General features: G+C 48.0%; 1 protein-coding gene across 1 annotated transcript in view; it reads right to left on the bottom strand.

Annotated features, from left to right (window-relative positions):
- Positions 1 to 22,548, bottom strand: part of RNF17 (ring finger protein 17) — a 2,644,767-nt gene that overhangs the window by 1,757,290 nt on the left and 864,929 nt on the right. The gene's annotated exons all lie outside the window — the stretch shown is intronic.

Below are 22,548 nucleotides of genomic sequence, written 5' to 3'. Positions count from 1 at the left end.
CCGTCGAAGGGCATATCTAGCACCTTCGTCTGCACTTCCTGCCTGAACGATGTCGCCTTGAGCCATCCTTGGTGGCGCAGGACTGCAGCCCCAGCCAGTTGACGAAAGCCTGTCATGGCTACATCTATGGCGCAGTCGATAATCTCGGCCGCAGAAGTCTGGCCTTCGGAAAGTAGTGCCTTCACCTCATCATGAACCGCACTCGGAAGTTCTGCTAAATATGGGGCAATATCCTCCCAAAGTTGGCGGTTATAACGCCCTAAAAGGGCTATGGAATTGGCCACCTTGATGGTCATTGCCGAAGTGGTCGAAAACCTTTTGCCTATTGTGTCTAATTTTCTGCCCTCCTTGTCCGGTGGTGCTGACAGAGGCGAGGAGGGATTTCGAGAATTTTTCTGGGCTGCTTGGGTCACGACAGAATCCGGCTTCGGGTGGCCAGTCAGGCAAGCTGGTGCCGTGGACGGTGCCTTATACTTCTTATCCAGGCGCGGAACAACCGCAGGAACTGAGGCTGGCGTCAGCATCAACTTCTTTTCCTGGTCCGAGAGGAAGTCGATGATAGGGATTGATTTGGTCGTCTTCTTCGTCTGCTCTTTAAAGTCATAGAGGAAGCATTCCATCTCCGCCGACTCCATGACCATATGGAACCGCGTTGCAGCCCGTTCAACGAGCTTATGAAAACCACCAATATCCACAGGTGGTGAATCCGCCTGGCGCGGTTGTGGGGAAGGTGGTGAAGATGCTACATACTCCTCCTCCTCATCCTGGTTCGATTGGTCTCCCTGGACCTCTCCCTCTTCCATCTCCTCAGCCTCCTCATCCGATGACTATCACCTGAGGTGGCGGCTCGTGGCAGACCTGCGTAACCGGCCGTGATTGCCTTGGGGCTGTTGTTGGGGGGTTTGTAGTTGGCGCTGGGACCCCTGTATCCAGCCTTGGTGGTTCTGGGAAACGTTGTTTGTAATCCCTGATAAGGAACTTGAGGTCCTTAACTATTGCCAGAGGGAGGCAGACCATTGGAGTGACCTCCGTGCGGACCTGTTCCTGGACGGGGCGCTCCTGAATCTTCCTGCTCCTCGTCCGTGCTTTGGCATTTGACAAACAGCTCGGAAGGGGAAGTAGCTTGTTGAAAGAGCTCCTCCTCGGACTCTTCGCTCTGCAGAATCTCCAGAGGTAAATTGGTTTGGACCTTGCTTGGAGATGTTGTTTCCGGGGTAATCTGTGGTCTGGAAAGTTTGCCAGCAGATCCTTGCACAGAAACCTCCGTGGTTTTCCGTCCCACGGACGACGACGACATTCCCGTCAATGGCTCCGTCGTCGACGGTATGGCTGTCACCAACGGCGTCCCCATCGACGATATTTTCCTCGTCGACGAAGTCTTCGTCGACGATGCGGTCGTAGACGATTCAGTCGTCGTCGACGCCTCCGTCGTCGACGCTTTCGTCGTCGACGCTTTCGACGTGGACGCTTTCGTCGTCGACGCTTTCGTCGTCGACGCTTTCGTCGACGACGCCTTCGTCGACGATGCCTTCGTCGACGATGCCTTGGTCGTCGACATCTTCGTCGACGATGCCTTCGTCGTCGACACGCTCGTCATTGATATCCTCGTCGTCGACTCTTCCGTCGACGGAGGGCTCCTCATCGACGAGGTCCTCGACGGGACTATCTTCGTCGTCGACGATGATTTAGACGACGGTTTTAAGAGTATAATAGACGAGATAGGGGTACCTGCAGACGATAATGAAGGGGTCGTCGTCGTCGACGAGCGGACCGACGCCGCTGTGGATGTGGACACGGTCGTCGTTGCTGTGGAGACATGTCCTGATGGCCTTTTTTGCGCAGAGGATGGTGTCGCAATTTTTGTGGCCGACAGAGTAGGCTTCTTGAAAGAGAGAGAGACCTTGTCAGACACTGAAGATTTCGAAGATCTTGCCTCTGAAGACGTCTTGTGTGTCTTCTTAGGAGGAGCGTCTGAGGGGCCAGGAGATGTCACTCTCGGCCTCTTCAGGGAGACTTCAGAGGTTCCGGAAAAGCTCGCCTCTGAGGACACTGTAGGAGAGTAGGGTCTGCTTTCTATGTTCACCCCCACTTTTTGCTTTTGCTTTACTGGTTTACGACTTAGATGTGGCTGTGGGCCTGCTAATCAGACCCACAGCCCTGCTGTTCTCTCTCTAAATTAATACTATGTACTTTAGGTGCATAACCCATTTGGATAGGATCACCTTATTGGCCCCTGTACAGTGTACCCTAGGTACCCAGGGCATAGGTGTACCCTAGGCCTACCAGGGGCTGCAGCATGTATTGTGCCACCCCTGGCCTGGCCTTCCATTTTGACACAACTGGCTGATCACTCAGCTGGGGCAAGGTCGTGTAATCACCCCTTGCTTAGGTGTAGTATTCCTATACCTAACTTACATATAGACACATGTGTACCTATCAGTCACTCCTATGGCAGGCCTTGACAATCCTGGAGGCAGAGTGCTTGGTAACATGTGAGATGGTGCTCTAGCATGAGCTGAGCCTGTCTGCAGCTTTCGGAACCTTGTCCTTATAGCTGTTCTATGATATAGCCTACCATATACTCTTAAAGTGCCTTATAATCTTAGACGGTTATGGTAACTATGGTTTGGCTTTATCAAAACATGTCGTGTAAGGTGTCTAACACTCGGGAATAATACCCCCATGCCATTTCTGGACATGAGAATATTATTCCCCCCTTCTAGAGGGAAAGACATGTTAAAATCATACTTCAACTGTTAGCCTCTGACCAAAGCCTCAGCATCACAAAATGGATGCTGCTGCCACGACACAAGTCTGACCTCCTGCTGCTGGGAGTGATCCCAGCCAGGGAGGCCTGGACAATAGGTTTCCTGCTTGGGGAGGTGCTAGCACCTCCCCAGACAGCCTTTAGTGTATTGGGGCAGGGTGGGCTGAAAGGAATGAGACATGCCTGGGGCACACAAGGTGTTCCTTGCATAGTCCAGTTCAAACCGGCGCTGGGGCACTCCAGCCCCAGCTCTGGCGCGAAACTGGACAAAGGGAAGTGGGTGTAACCACCCCCTCCCAGGTCCCACCCATAAGGCGTGACCTAGCAGGTATCCCAGCCCCCCAGATTAGTATAAGAGTGGGAGTTGGGCCTCAAGACTTTAGATTATCCTGAACCTGCCAACTTGAACAGAAACTCTGGACCTTCGACATTCGACGAAAGAAGAAGACTGAAGAATCTCCCTTGTAGCCAAGGAGTGGCTACCCTGTGCAAACAGGCACCATCAAGAGACTACCCTTTGCTTTGCGACCGTTCTACGAGGAACCGACTGCAGAGCCCGACCAGAGCCTCGACTTCCAGACTTCTCCGACCCTCATCCACATCTGCAGCAGAGCTGAGATCCGTGGAGGCGACGAGCGACGTGGGACCGGCTACCTGGGAAAAGTGGCTAGTAACTTACAGCGCAGCTTCTGAGGTACCCTCGAAGTTGTGCACCGGGGATTGAGAAGCCCCAACCCCAAGCACCAACTGCACCGAAGATCAGCCCCCCACACTCCACGAGTCCTGCGTGGGGCCCTTCAGCATTTTCCTGCTTGCCGCGTCTGTCCGGTTGCTTGCCCGCTGGCTAGTGGCCTCTGTGACGACGCTCCCTGAAATCTTCTGCGCTGGTTTGGCTCCTCCAGACTGGCTCCCGCTTCTCTGCAAAGAAGAAGCACCCCAGACCCTCCTGGTCTGCACCAGAAGCAAGTCCCTTGTTCTTCGTGGGTTCCGCTTGCCAAGGCTTGGTGAGTCCTAGTCCAACTTCGACGCCGCCGACAGCAAGAGCCTTCGTGGGACAGCTCGCCTCCTGGTCCTGGTCGTCCTCGACGCTTCCTGGTCCTCCTGGCTGCAGCGACAAGCTTCACCTTCACCTGCAACTCTTCACGACATCGCCTGGTTCCTTCCTGGTTCCACGTGGTCACTGGCTAGTGACCTTGACTCTGTCCCTTCTGCTTGCAGGTTTCTTCTCTTCTTGATCCCAGGCTTGGGATCCACCGGACACTCTCCCCTGACTGCCTGTCAGCATCTTTCTTCAGGCATCCATAGGAGTCGACGACGAAAACGACGCATCTTCACCCCTATGCACCCGCAGCCTGTGGGCTAGGTAACTTGGGTACTCCGGTGCTCATCAGGATAGTGACTATCCTAGTGTCTAGTTTTCAAGTCTCAACTTCCTAGCTACTCCGGAAGTGTCCTAAATCTATCTATTTCTAAACTGTAACATTGCTATTGACTTTTACGCATTACGCGTGAGTGTTTCCACTCTGCACACGAATCCCGTGGGCCTCCCACTTCCTAACTAACGCTAGTGTAGTGTAGCCCCAGCGATTCCCTAGGCCTAGGCCTATTCTATTTCCGTGACAGTGGTTCTTATACCACTTACTTAGTATATGGTTTGCGTGGCCCCTAGGGCCTAACTGTATTACTTACCTGTGTGACTTACTGTATGCATTAATAAGACTGTGTTGTACTTACCTCTAAACTCATAAAGAGTGCTGAGGGTTTGCTTAGAATAAATACACTTTATTTTATATATATATCTGTTGTGGTGTCCTTTCATTTGGTATTCAAGGGATTATATATGGTATCACAGCTGGCTTCACATGCCATTCAGAGTTTAGCCTAAGACTGCTCTTGTCCATGCTACCACTAGGATAGCTGGTCTATAAGGTTGACTTTACAACCAATCACCATAAGGGTATTTGGACTGATATAAGGTGTACACTATAACTAGTGACATCATACATCAGGCCAACTTCTCACAGACACCACACTCTCTCTGTCCTTGAGCCTGTCCAGCCAGATAAGCAGGCGGCCCTCCCTGTCTCTCAAGGTCTTATGTGGAAAAGACCTACATATTTTACAGTCCTTAGGGACGTGGTCCGGATAAAGGCAATACAAGCATAGTTCATGCTTGTCGTCCACATGAAGCCTCTTCTTCCCACATGAAGAACAAGCCCTGAAAAGGGCTTTCTTCTGGGATTCAGACGTGCCAGGAGTTGTAGATGAAATAAACACTCACTGCAGCAATAAGAGGCCTGAAGTAGTCAGCGTTGAAATCCTGAAGAAGAAAGTCACCAAAAAACGTGAATAATCTGGCTTGAAAGAGATCCTGAGGAGACCTCAGGCTGTAGACTCCCTAGCACAACGTGCGCTAGAAAATCTGAGGGACTGAGGCTCCTGCCAGGAAGGTTCTAGAGGGAGGTGAAAGCTGATTGGCTGACTCTAAGAGTTTGGTCCTTTTTACATAAGGACTAAGATAGGCGGCTAAGGGGAGGCCCTTAGGCCTATTTTTCTCTATGTATGTCTATAGGACATTACTTTTTTATGTACCGGAGGCTCCCGTCTCGACGACGGGGAAAGATTCAGGCATGTGAATCTATGAAAGACACCCCTAATACTGGATAACTATTGTTTACCCCGGCTCGCACAGTTAGAGAGGCACCACTGTGGCTTTCATTGAATGTTTCAGGTATACGGTTTGAGTCGCTGACCTGACTGAAAGCCATGTTGTGTTTAACAAAATGTTGCCTTAAAATCAGCCCGAGAGACTTTTGATCTCCAAGGTTGCAAGGTCTTCATCAGAGATACAGGCCCTGGTCCGTATGAACTTCCCAATCCATTTCGGAGATATGGTTCATCGCATCTTTACCATGTCTGATAAGAGTGGGGTCGTACACTTAATTTAAGCGCCTTGGATCAGGCCTCTTAACCAACTTTCAGACCATCTTCCCAGTAATTCAGCTTTCATACACTTTATGTAAGCCTTTTTGGAGGGCTTCCTTTGGTCCTGCTATCAGTAGCGGGCATCTTGGTGGCATCCTGGTTTTAATCTTATTGCTTCGCAATGGACGACGCAATCCCTCAAGAAGTGGAAAGAACACTTCTGGAACGACGTTCTCGTGAGCGTGTGGTGCTCTAGCCGATTACACCTTGGCTTCGAGGGCTGAGTGAGCATTGGTTACGTTCTTTTAGACCGGTCTGGCTAGGCTGTGTCCTGCCTGTGTTCCGTTGCCTCTTGCGTAATTGGCTGCGTGTTGGACCGGTGTCTGACACTTCCATTGGTCCTGCTGCCGGACATAGAAGTACTCCTGGAGCCCATGAGGCCCACGTGTACAGTGGTCCACAGCGTATTCCAATGTTGATGACAGCATTTCTAGAGCTTCCAAGGGATGCTTCCGCTCCTGTTGGAAGAGAAATCGGCTTTGCTACAGATGTATAGCCATCGGTATCAGGCGTGCTGACATCTAATTCTTCCCCGGCGGCTGCTGTGGGAACCAGCAATGACCATCTTTGCTCACTTGACATGATACTGGATGTTCTGGAGGGATTGCCACCTGCAGATATGATGTTCAGCAATGTTGAGTCTTCAGCACAAAATTCCTTGACCTTTTGATGAGGAGTGGCTGTCCTCTCTTTCAGGATAGTTCTGTCATGTATACCCCATTTTACATACAATGTCCCATCCACACGACAATAACAATTCTAAACAGGTGACCTTTTACTTAGTAGCTTGCTCCCGTCTCTTTGACACCAGGCTCTCGGTATTGAATCATAATCTCTGTACCTGATGTACATAAACATGTCCTCCGGTGCGGTATAATTATTCTGTATAAAGGTCACCACTTTTTCATCCTTGGCCAACTGTCTGCTGTGCATGTTCGCATTTGTATGTAAAAACATTCATGATTGTTTTCAAAACATTTATGGTTGTTTTCAAAACATATCGATGCTAGAAGAAACCATGGAGTGACCACTCTAGTATAAAAGACCCTCACCATCCCCTACAAATTAGTGGAGAATTGCTTCCAAGCGGACACGGGGTCTTGCTTGCTGAATCTTCGACACACAGCAGTCTGACATCCCTTGCGGGGTGCCATCCTTGAAGCAGAGATGGTGTCCTTCGTTCTCAACCATCAGGTGGTGAGGGGGTTGGTTCTTCTCTCGGGGTTTCTTGGCTACATACATACACGCATATACATGCTACACATGCAGAGTTAGGCTAGGTACATTTAGGCAAACTACTTAGGGCGCGCATTTTAGGAATATGCAAGTGCCATTGTTTTTATCTGAACTGCTTATGTTCATCTTATTAGCATTATGGTAGAAATGTATCTACTATTTACTATATTGGTACTAGCAATCTTTTTCGTATGCTTCTGTCTCCTGATTGTTGCAGCACATATGTTTTACACAAGGCTGTCACTGGACCAATAAATACTTCTTGAAACGTCCTAATGGGCATCCTGTGTATTTTCTGAGAGAAAGCAAGCCAGAGTGTCTGAGCGATGTGTACTCTACTGTTTTCCACGGTCCCTGAGGAATCAGGGTTGTCATGTTCAGTGGTTGACAGAGTACCAACATCACTGTAAGATACAGAGAGGTGGTAGTAGCAATGTAAAGCTATCTGGTCTAACAGCGGACATATCCTGTGGGGGTGTCCGGAAGTGGTTGGGACACCAAGCCCTCAGTTTAGGTCATCCAACATTCGCAGGTCCTGGGTATTCCTAGGAACTACACTACAGTGTTGTGCCTAGATTCAAATGCATAGCTTACTCCCGCAATCTAGTGTTGCGCTTGGATGATTACAATTTGCTTTTCTTCAAATCAGTTCTTTGAGACATGAGGTATAGTGACTCCACCTATAGTCTGTATTAGAGCATGTTCATCGGCTCCTTTGTTAGACTGTTGTTCTTTTCTGTCATCTTGTTTGGATGTCGATCTTGCAGCTTCGGTTTTGCCACAAGGTCTTTCCAGCGCCTCATTTTCTTTCTCCACTGGCAACAAGAACGCCTACATTCAACACACCAAACTGTGTTCCTTATTTTTCAAATCCGCCCACCGGGCCCGGTTCGACAACTTTCATAACTTCAACACTAAGTTCAACAACGAACTCCATACATTTGACATCGACATGAGATGGAAAAGAAGTAATTCTGTTTTTATCCAAAGTTCGATGCCAAGTATTCCCGGGAGGACCAGCACAAGGTGTGTATCCTTTACTTTCCTTTGCTTGTCCCCAGAGCAAAATGAAGTGCTGGATGAGGTGTGTTTGGCTTTCCGCTAAAAGAAGATGTTACTGCAGTGATAAGTACGCCATTGGGCCCACACCACCATGCACTCAAAGCAGGCGGACTTGCCCGATATCTTCAAGGGGCAGTTACCATACCAAGTACACAAAGCATAGGACACCGAGGCACAAGCAGTGACCACAGCCGTCCGTATACTGCTGGCGAACAAGTTACTTACCTTCGGCAATGATATATCTGTAAGAAACATTAGTTAGTTATAGATTCCTTACCTTAGAATTACCCCCAGCCGTCAGAATGGATTCGGAAAGTTTTTCAGCAGTACCTCAGCGCATCGGAAGGTGGTATCGGTCGGCTCCGCGTCAGTCGTCTGCGTCGTGGTCGCTGGGATAACATTGCGGCAGCTACTTAGAGACCGCCCTCGGCTCTGATGTCAGTTCTGTACACGACTTTCCACGCAAGAAACGCAGAACCATGCAAGACACTGACCACTGGTGCACAAAACTAGGGCCCTGAAAGGATATCCTTAACCCTAGAAATCAGATAGCAGAACGGGAAGGATGGGTGGGGCGGTAAGGAATCTATAAGGAGTATGCTACTTACCAGTATGCATCTGTTCTTGGCATGTAGAGCTGCAGATCTATACACAGTGCATAGATCGCCATCTGGTGTTGGGCCCGGATGTTTGCAGTTTGTTTTTCCTCTTGAAAAGTCTTTGGAAGTCACGAGGTCAGTGACTCCTCCTTTGGTTAGTATTGCGCATGGGCTTCGGCTCCATCCTCAGATTGTTTTTCGCCAGCAGGGAAAGATGGAGCGTAGTAGTAACAGTAAAGAAACCCATGTGTGTTGTATCTAAATAAGATAAACTGGAACGGATACAGGTAGCCGGGGAGGCGGGTGGGCGTGTATAGATCTGCAGCTCTACATGTCAAGAACAGATGCATACTGGTAAGTAGCATGTTCCGTTCGAGGCATATGAGCTGCAGATTATACACTGTGCATAGATTATATAGCAGTACCCAACCCTAGCGGCGACCACCAGCATCCGTTGCAGTTGTTTGGAACAGTGTTTTTAGTACAGCCTGGCCCACATTAGCTTGTTGCTTGGTTTGCACATCTACACAGTAATGTTTTGTGAAAGTGTGCGGTGTTGACCATGTCGCTGATTTGCAGATGTCATCTAGTGGTATGTTTCCTAGAAAAGCCATAGAAGCCCCTATCTTCCTTGTAGAGTGGGCTTTAGGGGGAACAGATAGCGTTCGTTTTGCTTTGTGGTAGCAAATCTGTATGCATTTTACAATCCACCTAGCTATCCCTGATTTAGAAATAGGGTTGCCTTTATGTGGTGGAGAGAAAGAGACAAATAGCGGTTTGGCTTTTCTGAAAGGTTGTGTTCTTTGGATGTAGTAAAGTAAGGCCCTTTTAACATCCAGTGTGTGTAAAGCCCTTTCCGCAACGGTTTGAGGTGGTGAGAAAAAGACTGGTAATTCTACCGACTGGTTTAGATGGAATGGAGAAATGACTTTGGGTAGAAATTTTGGGTTGGTGTATAGTGAGTGCTTGTATTTCACTAACCCTTCTGAGGGAAGTGATGGCCACTAGAAAAGCTGTTTTCCATGTGAGAAATTGCAGCTCACATTTATGTAATGGTTCGAAAGGGGGTCCCATTAACCTTGTGAGAACTATATTCAAGTTCCAGACAGGTGAGGGTGGTACTCTGGGTGGGATTACTCTTTTGAGGCCTTCCATAAAGGCCTTGATGGCAGGCACCCTGAAAAGTGATAGGTGCTGTCTGTTTTGTAAATAAGCAGCAATTGCTGCGAGGTGTAACCGAATGGATGTATATGCTTGGTTACACCTTTGTAGATGGAGCAAGTAACATATGATGTGCTGTATGGACACATTTAAAGGATTGATTGTGTTGTTGTGGCAGTAAACAACAAATCTTTTCCACTTTGCAGCATAGCATGCCCTAGTAGTAGGGCGTCTAGCTTCCCTGATAATATTCATGCAATCAGGGGGAAGGTTAAGGTATCCGAATTCTAGGACCTCAGGAGCCAGATCGCAAGGTTGAGCTGAGCTGGGTCCGGGTGTCTGATTTCTCCATCGTTCTGGGTTAGGAGGCATGGTGAGAGGTGCAGCTTTTGGTGTGGTACTACCAAGAGTTCTAGCAGTGTGGTGTACCATGGTTGTCTGGCCCATGTTGGAGCTACTAGGATCAGTGTTAGGGAATGCTGTTGTAGCTTTTGCACCACTAATGGAATTAGTGGGAGAGGTGGAAAAGCGTATGCAAATTTGTTTGACCAGTTCATCCATATCGCATTGCCTTTGGACAATGGGTGTGGGTATCTGGCGGCGAAGCTTGGGCATTTTTTGTTTTCGTGGGTGGCGAAGAGGTCTATCTGTGGATGCACCCACATCTGAAAGAACGGGTGAAGAACCTGTGGGTGAAGTTCCCACTCGTGGATCTGCTGAGTTTGTCTGCTGAGCAGATCTGCCACGGTGTTTTGGACTCCTGGGACGTGTTGGGCCAGGAGAAATATGTTTTGTGGAATTGCCCATCTCCCTATGCTCTGTGCTAATTGAGAGAGCTGTGGAGAGTGTGTGCCCCCCAGTTTTTGAATGTAGTACATGGCAGTCATGTTGTCTGTGCGAATGAGGACTGCCTTGCCTGAAATCTGCGTCTGGAAGGATTTTAGGGCGAGGAAGATTGCCAGTAACTCCATATGGTTGATGTGGAGTAACTTCTGTTGCGGCGTCCATGTGCCATGTGCCCTGTACTGTGAGATGTAACAGATGAGCTCCCCAGCTGGAGAGCGATGCGTCTGTTGTCTGGATTATTTGTGGGACCGGGTCGACCTTTAGAAAGGTTTGTGGTGTTCCACCACTGCAGAGAGCGATGGGTGCGACCGTCTACCAACACCAGATCTGTCAGTTGCCCCTGGGCCTGGTTCCACTGGCGCGCTAAACACTCTTGGAGTGGACGCATCTGGAGTCTTGCATGGGGCACTATGAAGATTCAAGAGGCCATCATCCCTATCAGTTGCATAAACACCCTTGCTGGGAGAGAGTGTTGACACATGAATTTTTGACGCAGAGCCTGTATATTTGCAATCCTGGCAGAATTGGGATAGGCTATGGCTTTTGAGGTGCCTATGGTGGCACCGAGGTATTGTTTTGTGTGCGATGGTACCAGGTGGGATTTTTGGTGGTTCACCGTGAAACCTAGCTGGTGAAGTAGTTGGATTGTAGCGGCGGTGTGTTGCACACATTGTTCGTAGGACGTGGCTTCTATTAGCCAGTCGTCCAGATACGGGAAGATGTGAATGTGCTGTCTTCTGAGATGTGCCGCCACTACTGCTAGGCACTTGGTGAATACCCTTGGTGCTGTTGTTACCCCGAACGGGAGCACCTTGAACTGGTAGTGTTGCCCATCCACTACAAATCTGAGGTACTTTCTGTGAGCATGGTGTATTGGAATGTGAAAGTACGAGTCTTTCAAATCAAGAGTGCTGAGAAAGTCGTTCTGGGAGAGGAGTGGAAGAACCTGTTGAAGGGTTACCATGTGAAAATGGTCTGAATGTATGTAAGTATTTAGAGGCCTGAGATCTAGGATAGGTCGTAGAGTCTTGTCTCTCTTTGGAATCAGAAAGTAGAGGGAGTAGACCCCTAAATTTTGTTGATTGATGGGGACTTGCTCTATGGCTTGTTTTTGCAGGAGGGAGATTACCTCCTGTTTTAGTAACGTGGCATGTTCTTGAGACATTGGGCGTTGCCTGGGTGGAATGTTTGGGGGGGTAGATGTCAATTCTAGGCAATACCCTGAATGAATGATTTGGGTCACCCATCTGTCTGAGGTGATTGTCTCCCAGACGTGAAGGAAATGTTGTATTCTGCCCCCGATCGGAGTGGAATGGTCTGGAGGGAGCGGGGGAAAGTCATTGGGTAGGTGGTGTGGCAGAGCGGGCGGTATTTGTCTTGCCTCTGCCTTTATTATTATTACCTCTGTATCCGCCTCTTTGATTACCCTTTGTGAAGGTAGATTGAGGAGGGGATTTGTAGGACGTGGAGGCACTATCCGAGGAGTAGCCCCTGCCCGTGCCCCGAAAGGAAGAGCGGCGAAAAGAGCGCCTAGGAGTGTGTGACTGTAGGGCTCCCATGGATTTCGCCGTATCAGTATCTTTTTTCATCTTTTCTAGGGCTTCATCAACTTTTGGGCCAAATAGATGATGTTGGTCGAATGGATGGTTCAATATAGAGGCTTGTACCTCAGGTTTAAAACCTGAAACTCTGAGCCAGGGATGGCGACGGAGAAGGACACTGGTGTTTATGGCCCTGGAGGCTGTATCTGCCGCATCTAGAGCACAGCGTATAGAGGTATTAGTTATTGTTTTTCCCTCCTGGATCAATTCATTAGCCCTATTCCTGTATTTTTCAGGGAGATGGTGCATGATGGTCTCCAACTCATCACAATGCGCCCTGTCGTATCTGGCCAATAGTGCTTGCGTGTTGGCGATACGCCATATATTGGCGGCTTGTGACGCAGTGCGCTTCCCTGACGCGTCTAGGAGCTTGGACTCTTTGTCAGGTGGTGGTGCTTCGCCTGACGCCTGAGAATTTGAGCGCTTCCTAGCTGTAGATACCACTAAGGAATCCAATGGTGCAGGGCCTTTAATGTATCAAGGGTCTGTGGGGGTGGCTTTGTATTTTTTCTTTATACGGGGGTTTAGGACACTGGGTCTTTAAAAACCTCCGGTGCATGTTTGATGACTCCCTTCAACATAGGTAGAATGGCAGTAGACCTATGTGCATTATCGAAGGTGTCTAGGAGAATATCTTCCTCCACTGGGTCAGTATGTAACTCCACCCCGTGGTAATGTACCACCCTCTGTAGTAGGTGGTGAAAGCCTAACAAATCTTCTGGTGGGGATGGCCTAGATGGGTAAAGGTCATCCTGTGGGACATCTGGGATGTCCGGATTGTTATAGTCGTTCCATGGGTCTGGAGATCCAGTAGGGGTGGGGTCTTGTGCCACATCTACTGGATCATAATAAGGGTCCCCTAGATCGTCTGGGACTGGAGACAAGGTTGGAGAGCGATGAGGCAGGGGTGGAGAAGGTGGAGGTGGGGAGGGTGGAGGAGGAGGAGGAGGTGGGGAAGGCACTCTGAAAGGGGAGGTAGCAGTGTCCTTCCTCTTTGGAGGTGGATATGGAGCTGGTTTGTCCAAGTGTTTCTTTTTTGAAGACAGTGTCAAATGTCCAGTTTTTGGATCCTTGGTAAGTGTGTTTTGCAGAGGATCCGGTGTGAAAAGTTCTTGCGACACTGGTTGTTCGGTCGGTGCCGAGGTTTTCGGGGCCGACGGGACCGCCGCTTTTTTGTTTGGTGCCGAAAGAGGCTTCGGCACGGGAGTGTCGGTGCCGAGGGCCTTGTGATGTTTGGTCGGCACCGGGAGGGCAGGTTTTGACACCGAGGGCTTTGGTGCTTGGCTCGGTGTGGAGGTGGAGGCTGATTTTTTCTTCGGTGCCGAAGGGTGTCTTTCGGTACCGCTGGTAGGCTGGCTCGAGCCCGAGCTGCCGGAAGGCTTAGCAGGCTTCTTTACCGGGCCCGAAGGTGGGGTGTAAGAAGCAGTATCCTTGGTCTTACCTAGGCCCGAAGGCGAAGGCGTTACCGAAGCCTTTTTGGGTATCGGCATGGGTGTGGGAGGGGGTATAGTACTCACGGCCCTCTGCGCCGGGGTGATGTCCTCCACATCTGAGTCGTCGGCCTCGGAAGCACTGACGAGGTAGTCGTCCTCTTCTTCGATGTTCTGCTGTCCCGGAGCTTCGACGTCGTCCCCGAAGGTGTCGACTGGAGCGGACGTCGAGTGCGCCATGTTGCGTCTGGCCCTTCGATCTCGAATAGTCTTTTTAGATCGAAAAGACTTGCAGGCGGGACAGTCTCGGGCCTCGTGTTCAGGGGAGAGGCAGAGCTTGCACACTTCATGAAGATCGGTGTGGGGGAATTTGGACCAACATCGAGGGCACTTCTTGAAGGGAGTTCTTTCCATCAGCCGAGACCGGAGCCGGAATAGGCCCGAAGGCCGCCGTCGACGACCGGAATCGAAGAAGTGCAGAAGAGAAGGTGATAAGATGATTTATTATCTGAAGGATCTCGATGAGCGAGGATTTTGCGTCGATCGCTGAACTGGAAAATTTCGAAACCGGAGCGCAAAGTATTACATCCGAGCCCGATGGCGGAAAAAAACAATCGAAGGATGGAGCCGAAGCCCATGCGCACAGGCACACATACACCCAGCACATGCTTACAACATGCACATACTGGACAACACCACATACCTCAAGTATTAGACTCTTTGCAGGCATGCATACACCCAGGACATTCATAGGACATGAACATACTGCGCAGTACGTCCTTATACCTGTATTGACATCAGTACAGTAGGGGCACTCAGGGTAGGGGTGCATGCCCATTACCATACAGAGGATTTTTCCGCCTCAAACACTGGATTGAATGAAAAAAAATAAGTTGAACAAATGGCTTTGATGCAATGTTTCAGTTCACAAGTACTGACATTTCGAAAGTGATCCGGTTACAAATTCTGTATCTGGTTGAAAGTAATATTGTGAGACTTTAAAGGACTCCCTTGAGCTACTTTGTGTGTTATTATCGAAGATGGAGACTACACCAAATGATTTATGTAAGAATATTAAGTGAGGAGGGGGAGTGCCTCACTCTAGTAGTAAACACAATCCTGGTCAGGGTGAACCACACAAGTCACTAAATATATTGGTGCTTAACTCTGCAGTAGCTTGGCACAAGTGCAGTCAGGCTTAACTTGGATGCAATGTGAAAAGGCTTAATGCAGCACTCAAGCAGCAAACAAATAAAAATACAAGAAAAATTTCAAACCAATTTTGAAAAAAATTGGAGTTAAAAACAATGAATAGAAGGACACCAAAGCGGGAAAAATCCAAAAAGTAGAAGAAAAGTATAGATTTTTAAAGCTTTAGGGGAAAATTACACCCAAAATCAAAAGTGCCACTCACTGATATCTGTTCATGCTGGGCCGGGTTAAAGCCATAGCCTCACGCGGACCGTAATGGAGCACAAATCAGATACAGGGGACCAGGTTCGTCGTGATAAAGAATTCACCTTCTTTGAGTCCATGTTGACATGAGGAGCCTCAGCTGGAGCTTCGCATGGGCCACAAGGTGTTAGTTGTCGCCGTGAGTAGCAGCTGTTGCTAAACTTCGTGCTGGCAAGGGATGTGGGCTATCGCTATTTGGCGCAAAGGGCAGGTCGCCATCAATACTTTGCATTGGCAGGACAGTTTCTGCTCCTGGTCTTGAAGAACCCCAAAACGTCTGGATTTTCACTTGGAGTGCAGATTTTGTAGATTTGAGGTAGTAGGAGTACATCCTGACCAGGACCTGAGGGGGCCCCTCTTGGGAATCAAGGCTCACTCCAGCAGAGGTGAGCAGCAGGACTAAGGTAGGTACAGGTGATGCATGCCTGCTGGGCAGTTGCAAGGAGGACTTGAAGTTTGTTTGGTACCTGTAGCTCAAAAAGGAGGCCAGCCAAGTGACCCTTGAAGTCACTTCTGGGGATTCTGGGTTTAAGGCAAGCAGGTCCAATCTACCTTCTTCGGACAGCAGGGCAGTCCTTCATCTGAACCTTCCATAGGTCCAGGAGTGTTCCAATGTTTGTGAACGGATGTCCCTGCCAGAGACACTGCCAGCAATCTAGGTTTGTGACTATGTCAGGGTCCATTCTGTCACCACGATATTCTCCTTATATGAGGAATATGCAGGGAGAAAAATTGACTTTCCTTTAGAAACGCAGTTTTCTGTGGATACTCTAATAGAAGATTCCTCACATTTTGAATATCCACTTGACGTCAGATTGGATCCGGAAAATCTTTAGCAGTACACTTGTGTAACGGTAGGCGACGTCATGTGGCTCCACGCCAACACTATTGCATAAAAGTGTCATCTATCCTCACCAACATCAGGGACTTCCATGGCTGTCCTCGCCCCCAGACACCAAACCAACCAGCAGATTGGTTGTGACCAGTGAGCAGATCTTTAGGACTTGGGACGCTTTTAGATGGAGAGGAGAGCCTCATTCACAGAACAGGGAGGATGGGAGGGTTTGTGAGGAATATGCTATTAGATGAGAGTATCCACCAGAAGGAGGGCTACTGAAGTTAAGTGACTTGTTCTTCTGATGGATATTTTTACTGCAGATTCCTCACTATTAAATAGATACCAAAGCAGTACCCACCAGGTGATGGGTTTGTGAACTCACTCAGATCCAATAGGTAAAGTGATCCTCTTAATGGACCGCACTGTCCAGACAGTAGTGCTTCATGAATGTTGAAGCGACACCCACGTAGTAGACTCACAGATATCCAGAACAAGCATTCCATGTCCCAGCGCAGTGGTAGCAACCTTGGGCTGGTGGAATGAGCTTGTAAGCCTCTTGGGAGCTGCTTCTTGGCCAAATAGCACATCTCAATACAGAGCACAATCCAACAATATATGCTTCTCTTCTACATTCCCAGTGAGGTTTGATACAATCAATTTAAAAGCAGAGAGCTCTAAGTATCTAAGCCTATCATCCACCATTGAGAGAAAGCCAGAAGGGTGATGCTTTGCCCGACATGAAAAATAGTCACCACTTTCGGAACAAAGGAGGCTCGGGTCTTCAAGACTAACTAGTCTAGAAAGAAAAGTTGTATATAGTGGATTGACAGATAGAGCTAGTAGTGTGCTCACCAATCACCCCAATGTTATGTCCTCTATTTACAGGTGTGTTGAGGTTCAAAGGGCGCACACATGAGGAATGTGAGCACCAGGTTTAGGTCTTACTGAGGCATAATGACAGGAGTAAGCAAAACGCATATTGCATCCCTTAAAAAAAAAAAAAAAAAAAAACACAGGAGGATTTAAATAAAGAGGGCTGATCTGGCACCCACAAACATGCAGAAAGAACAGGCAAGTAATCGGTAAATGTGCCCAAGGCAAGTCCTTGGTGGGCTAGGCTTAACACAAAAAAGCAACACTTTGAAAAATTTGGCCTGAAGTGAGACGCTCTGCCAGGAACCACACCAAGCCTCAAATCGGTCCCAATGGCAGGCATATACTGATAAGGTGGGGAGCTCGCGGCTGCCAATATGACATCCACAACTTCGGGAGGGAAGTCGAATGCACTCAACTGTCGCGCTCAATCTCCAGACATGGAGCTCAAGACTGTCTAGTCCCTGGTGGCAAATCCTGCTCTGTTGTAGCGTCAGAAGATCTTCCCGAAGCGGCAACCTAAGAGGACGACAGATGCTCACGCCGACAGATGCTATGGACTACCACCTGTGAAGAAAATGGCTGACTTTGCCTCCTATAAGTTGGCTGTGTTCTGCTAAGGGCAAGCTAAAGTGGCTGGAGGCTGCTCCAGGGTGACTGAGAGGCTCACTGTCCATGTGGACATGGGCGCGGTGTGCTGGGGTCCAAACCTCATAGGACTGGTGTTATTTTTGGGGTGGAGGATCTTGACACTACCTGTAAGAGAGACCCCTAGTGATAGCTCGAAAGGAGAGAAACTTTTGGGGATACTGCCTTGCAGGTTTGGAGCGACCGAGAGAGCATATGCAGTGGCTCAACTTTCTTAAAAGCGCTCCAGGGCAGAGTAGGCCTTTTCACACAAGAGGCAAGACCTGTTAAAAGTCATATCGATAAGAGATGCTTGTCAGGCCTATGAAAAGCCTGTGGATCTCATCCCTGCATGGAGCTGGAGCACCATGCTAGTTACGACGGCTCTGCCTAAACAGTCAGTCATGTCCAGGCATGCCCCTACAACATGTTTGACCGTGTCCTGGCAATCCTGAATAGGCTGTGCCAAGTTGGCACAAAGTTTCTCTGGGCCTGATAGTAAGATCTCTGCGACCAAATCTTAAAATGCATGGGAACACCTACCCAACAAACAGATGGTGTTGACTGGGAGAGACTAGCGATAGGAACATCCTCTTTCCGAATGCCTCAATTATTTTCAACTATGTTGCGGGGAGGGGGTCATAGGGAAAGAATTGAGATTAACCCAGCTACTAGATTCCTGAATTTCCAGGCTCTCTAGGGTTTGGTGCTGAGACAGGAAGGGAGGGTCACCCAGAGTGGGTCTGTGGCATCATGCCAATTGTCTGTTTACCGGGGGCAGGGATAGGGCTTAGCAAAAATATCCATGAGGGTGTCAGTAAGTACTTCATTCAATGGCTGCAAAAGTTCAGGCGAGGTATATCTGGGATGCAAGACTTCAGTAAGGACATTGTTTTTTGCCTCAGCAGATATTAATGACAAGTCTAGAACTTCAGGTGTTTGACTAATGCAGTGAATGAGGTAGACTCTTCCATGGAAGGGCCAAGGACAGAACCCAGCCACCTGTCAGAGAAGTGCCGAACCCAATGGCCCCTAGAGGATTCAAATAAAAATAATCATCATCATATTGTAGGAGAAATTCATCTTTATCATTTCCAAAATCTGGGGGGGTCCCAAAAAAAAAAAAAAAAAAAAAAAAATCGCTGAGGCACTGGAGGTTGGCTCCTAGGCAAAGGCACTGTTATCAGTCAGAAGGTACGGGAGTCCAGGGACATCAGAACTGTTCCGAGGCAGCAAAGATGGAGACAATGGCATGGGCATCCTCCTACAGTCCTGGAGGCATATACGTGGCAGGAAAAGGAAAGGATCTTTGTGCTGTGTGCATAGTCTGCTCCGGAGTTAGAGCTGAACTCAAGGCGGGTTTGGGAGGCATAGAGGATGCCGAAGCCAGACCTGCTGGTGATCACTCAACTGGAGGCCTCTATGGATTCGTAGGACCTGAAGGTGCTTTACAACGAAGCAACAAAGCTCCAAATATTGGAAGCATGGCTTTTTTAAATGCCTCCATCTGCTGTGGTGTCGCAAACAGCCACGGAAATTTGGGGATGATCTGATACACTATCTTTGTGCGTATCTCACACATACATCTATTTATATATGAAGGCACAGTGAGAAAGGACGGACATCATCTCACTTGGATGGTGCTTATATTCAGATCCATGTAAATAAACAGCAATTGTTTAGTGGGACTATTTTTCACATATAGTTAAACTGTAGACATACAAAATATATTGCTCCATTTATTCTCAAAGTGTATCAAATAGATGTCAAATAATCTAAGTACAGATGCTCAGAAAGTGAAGTGGTGTGCAGTATTTACAATGATCCATATATACAGTAGGATATCTTAAAACATTCCTTTCAAAATAACAGTTGGACAAAAATCTATCAGTTCCTATCTAAAATGTAATTATGCAACAGACATTCCCCATTGATTTGGCTGCGTTTCGATCCCTATATTGATTCTAAGGGTCTCCTTGGGACAAATCGTGCCGGCTGGCACTCCACTTGAAGCTAATATGCTTATTATTTGTGCTGGGGTTCTGTCTTAATAATAAACGCCTGGTTCACACCGTATTTGGTCCCATGCATGTGCGCGCTATTATTGGTCGCCTATCCGTACCGGGGAAAAAGCTGCATCTGCAGCCGCTCATAATCAGGATGAGAGACAACCAATAATGGCGAGCACAAACACATTCACACACACCAGACCAAATAAGGTAGAGTTTGCATTTTGTCACCACAACTTAGAACTTAGTAAAACATCTAAGCCTAAAGAAAATCTAAGACCAGGTATGGAAAGCTTCGGGCAATTTTAATGCTAGGAATCATGTTAACCCTTTCTGTGCTCATGACGGCCTGGAGCAAAATATTTTTTGGGAGCATCCATGAGTGGTAAAATGAACTACCTGGTCTCTATTGTTTTATATTTTTTGTTCAGTGTCAAGGTTGGCGTTTATGCAATGTATTTAGTTTCAGATTTTGGGTTAGTAGATTTGTATCTATTTGCAATTTGTTTGCGTTTTCTTTTTTGTATAAAAAAATCCTAAATGTGATGGCGGTGTGTGTAGGCTAGCGCTTGGCTGGTGGTGTGCGTGGACTGGCGCTTGGCTGGCGGTGCGCGTGGACTGGCGCTTGGCTGGTGGTGCGCGTGGACTGGCGCTTGGCTGGCGGTGCGCGTGGACTGGCGCTTGGCTGGCGGTGCGCGTAGACTGGCGCTTGGCTGGCGGTGCGCGTAGACTGGCGCTTGGCTGGCGGTGTGCGAGTAGTGACTTGCTGCTGGTCACTACACACACTGCTAGCTAAACACCACTCCACGCAATCCTTAAGCTGGTGTGGTTGCTGTGTCAGGAAGAAGGGGTGTGAAAGTGTTGAGCCCTTGAATGGCAGTGTGAATGGTTTTGAATGTCTCACACGTATGAAAGGTGTATGAATGGCCTGTAAAGCGGTTGGTGCCTTGTCGTGGCTTTATAGCTCACGAGCTGTGAGTCAATGGTTCAGGTTCTCGTCCTTTCAATTATTAACAGTGCATTTAATTTTTGTGAAATCTCTGGTTAATACAACTGTATATACTGAACCATCACTCACCCTCGTGCCAAATACAACCAGTATGTCTGTGTGCTTGAAGAATAGGTGGTTGTGCAGAAATATTTGTCTTTTCTGTCTTTCTCAAATAGGATGTACCTTGTCCCTTTTTGTGAGTGTTGTAATGTGTTGGTTTCATGCCGGGTGGTGTCAATGGTCTTGTGTGTATCACATATGAAACTCGTGTGGGAGGTCCAAGTAACCGCGACGGACAAGGGCCCAAAACGTAGTGAGGCAACATCAAAATTGCCTATCACAAAATGTTTTGGGTCCTTGCCCGTCGCAGGTACTTGGGCCTCTCACACGAGTGAGGCACCATTTTTATCGGGAGACCCTGGGTGGTAGGAAATTTGTGTCAGCCCAATGATGCCACAACTGCTCCACACAAAAATGTGTGATAAAAGTGATTTTTTCAACTAAAATTGAGGTTTGCAGGGGATTCTGGGTAAGGAAACGTTGGGGGATCCATGCAAGCCATACCGCCTTGGAATCCCCCGGGTGTCTAGTTTGGTAGGTTTCCCTAGATGGCCGCCAAGCAAGGGGCCAAAAACCCAGGTAACCCCCCTTGCAAAACCAGGTTGTTTTGTGATAGGCAATTTTGATGTCACCTCACTACGTTTTGGGCCCTTGCCCGTCGCGGGTACTTGGGCCTCCCACACGAGTGAGGCACCATTTTTTTTTATCGGGAGACCCTGGGGAACGCTGGGTGGTAGGAAATTTGTGTCAGCCCAGTGATGCCACAACTTTCCCATACAAAAATGTGTGAAAAAGTGCTTTTTTCAGCTAAAATTGAGGTTTGCAGGGGATTCTATGTAAGGAAACATTGGGGGATACACGCAAGCCATACCTCCCTGGAATTCCCCGGGTGTCTAGTTTTCAGAAATGTGTGGGTTTGGTAGGTTTCCCTAGGTGCCGGCAGAGCTAGGGTTCAAAGACTACAGCTAGGCACTTTGCCAAAAAAGGGTCATTTTTCACTGTGAAATTGTGTTGTGTCCACATTGCATTTTGCGCCGTTACCTGTTGCGGCCATTAGGCCTACCCACACAAGTGAGGTACCATTTGTCTCGGAAGACTTTGGGGAACGCGGGGTGGATCCACGCAGATTCCAGAACTTTCCACCACATAAATGTGAGGAAAATTTGCTTTTTAAAAAAAACTTTTTGTGGTTTGTAAGGGATTCTGGGTAGCAGAACCTGGTGGGAGGCGGTCAAGTCACACCATCCTGTGTTCCCCTGGGTGTCTAGTTTTCAAAAATGTATAGGTTTGCTAGGTTTCCCTAGGTGCCGGCAGAGCTACGATTAAAAACTACAGCTAGGCATTTTTTTTTAAAAAAAAAGGTTAATTTTTCATTGTGAAAATGCGGTGTGTTCACGGTGCGTTTTGAGCCATTTCCTGACGTGGGCACTATGCCTACCCACACAAGTGAGGAACCATTTTTAGTAGCGGGAGACTTAGGGTAATTCAGATTTGTAAAGCAACTGTTATTACCTATTGACTTTCAATTCATTTCTGCCTTCCAAATGAAAGACAATGTGTAAAAAAAGAAGTCATTTTGAAAAATGAGCGATAATTCTCATGCTAGTATGAGTGTTCCCAATTTCGGAAATGTGCAAATATCTACTGTTTCTAAACTTTATATCTTGTTCCCATTTCAGAAATACATAGGTGTCTTTCATACCAATTTTTCCATGTATACATTTTCCCAGATTAATTGCTATATACCCGCTACATAATTTTAAAAAAACCATTGCAAGTCGCTGCTGAGTTTTTGGCTCTGGGTTCGTCGGGTTCTTGGTGAACCTACAAGTCCTATATATCTCCACAACCAATAAGGTCCCGCGGATGTAAAGGTATATTGCTTTCAAAGAGCTGTCATAATTAGAAGAAGTTACAGGTGAAAACGTTGACACAAAAGGCTGGTTTTTTCAACTAATTTTCAATTTTTCCTATATTTAACTGTCAATTTCTATAAAGAAACCCTGAA

The sequence above is a fragment of the Triturus cristatus genome, chromosome 8, assembly GCF_964204655.1.
Source record: "Triturus cristatus chromosome 8, aTriCri1.1, whole genome shotgun sequence".
Classification (NCBI taxonomy): Eukaryota; Metazoa; Chordata; class Amphibia; order Caudata; family Salamandridae; genus Triturus; species Triturus cristatus.
Note: the sequence above shows the minus strand (reverse complement) of the source record. Positions and strands in the feature narration are given on the sequence as shown.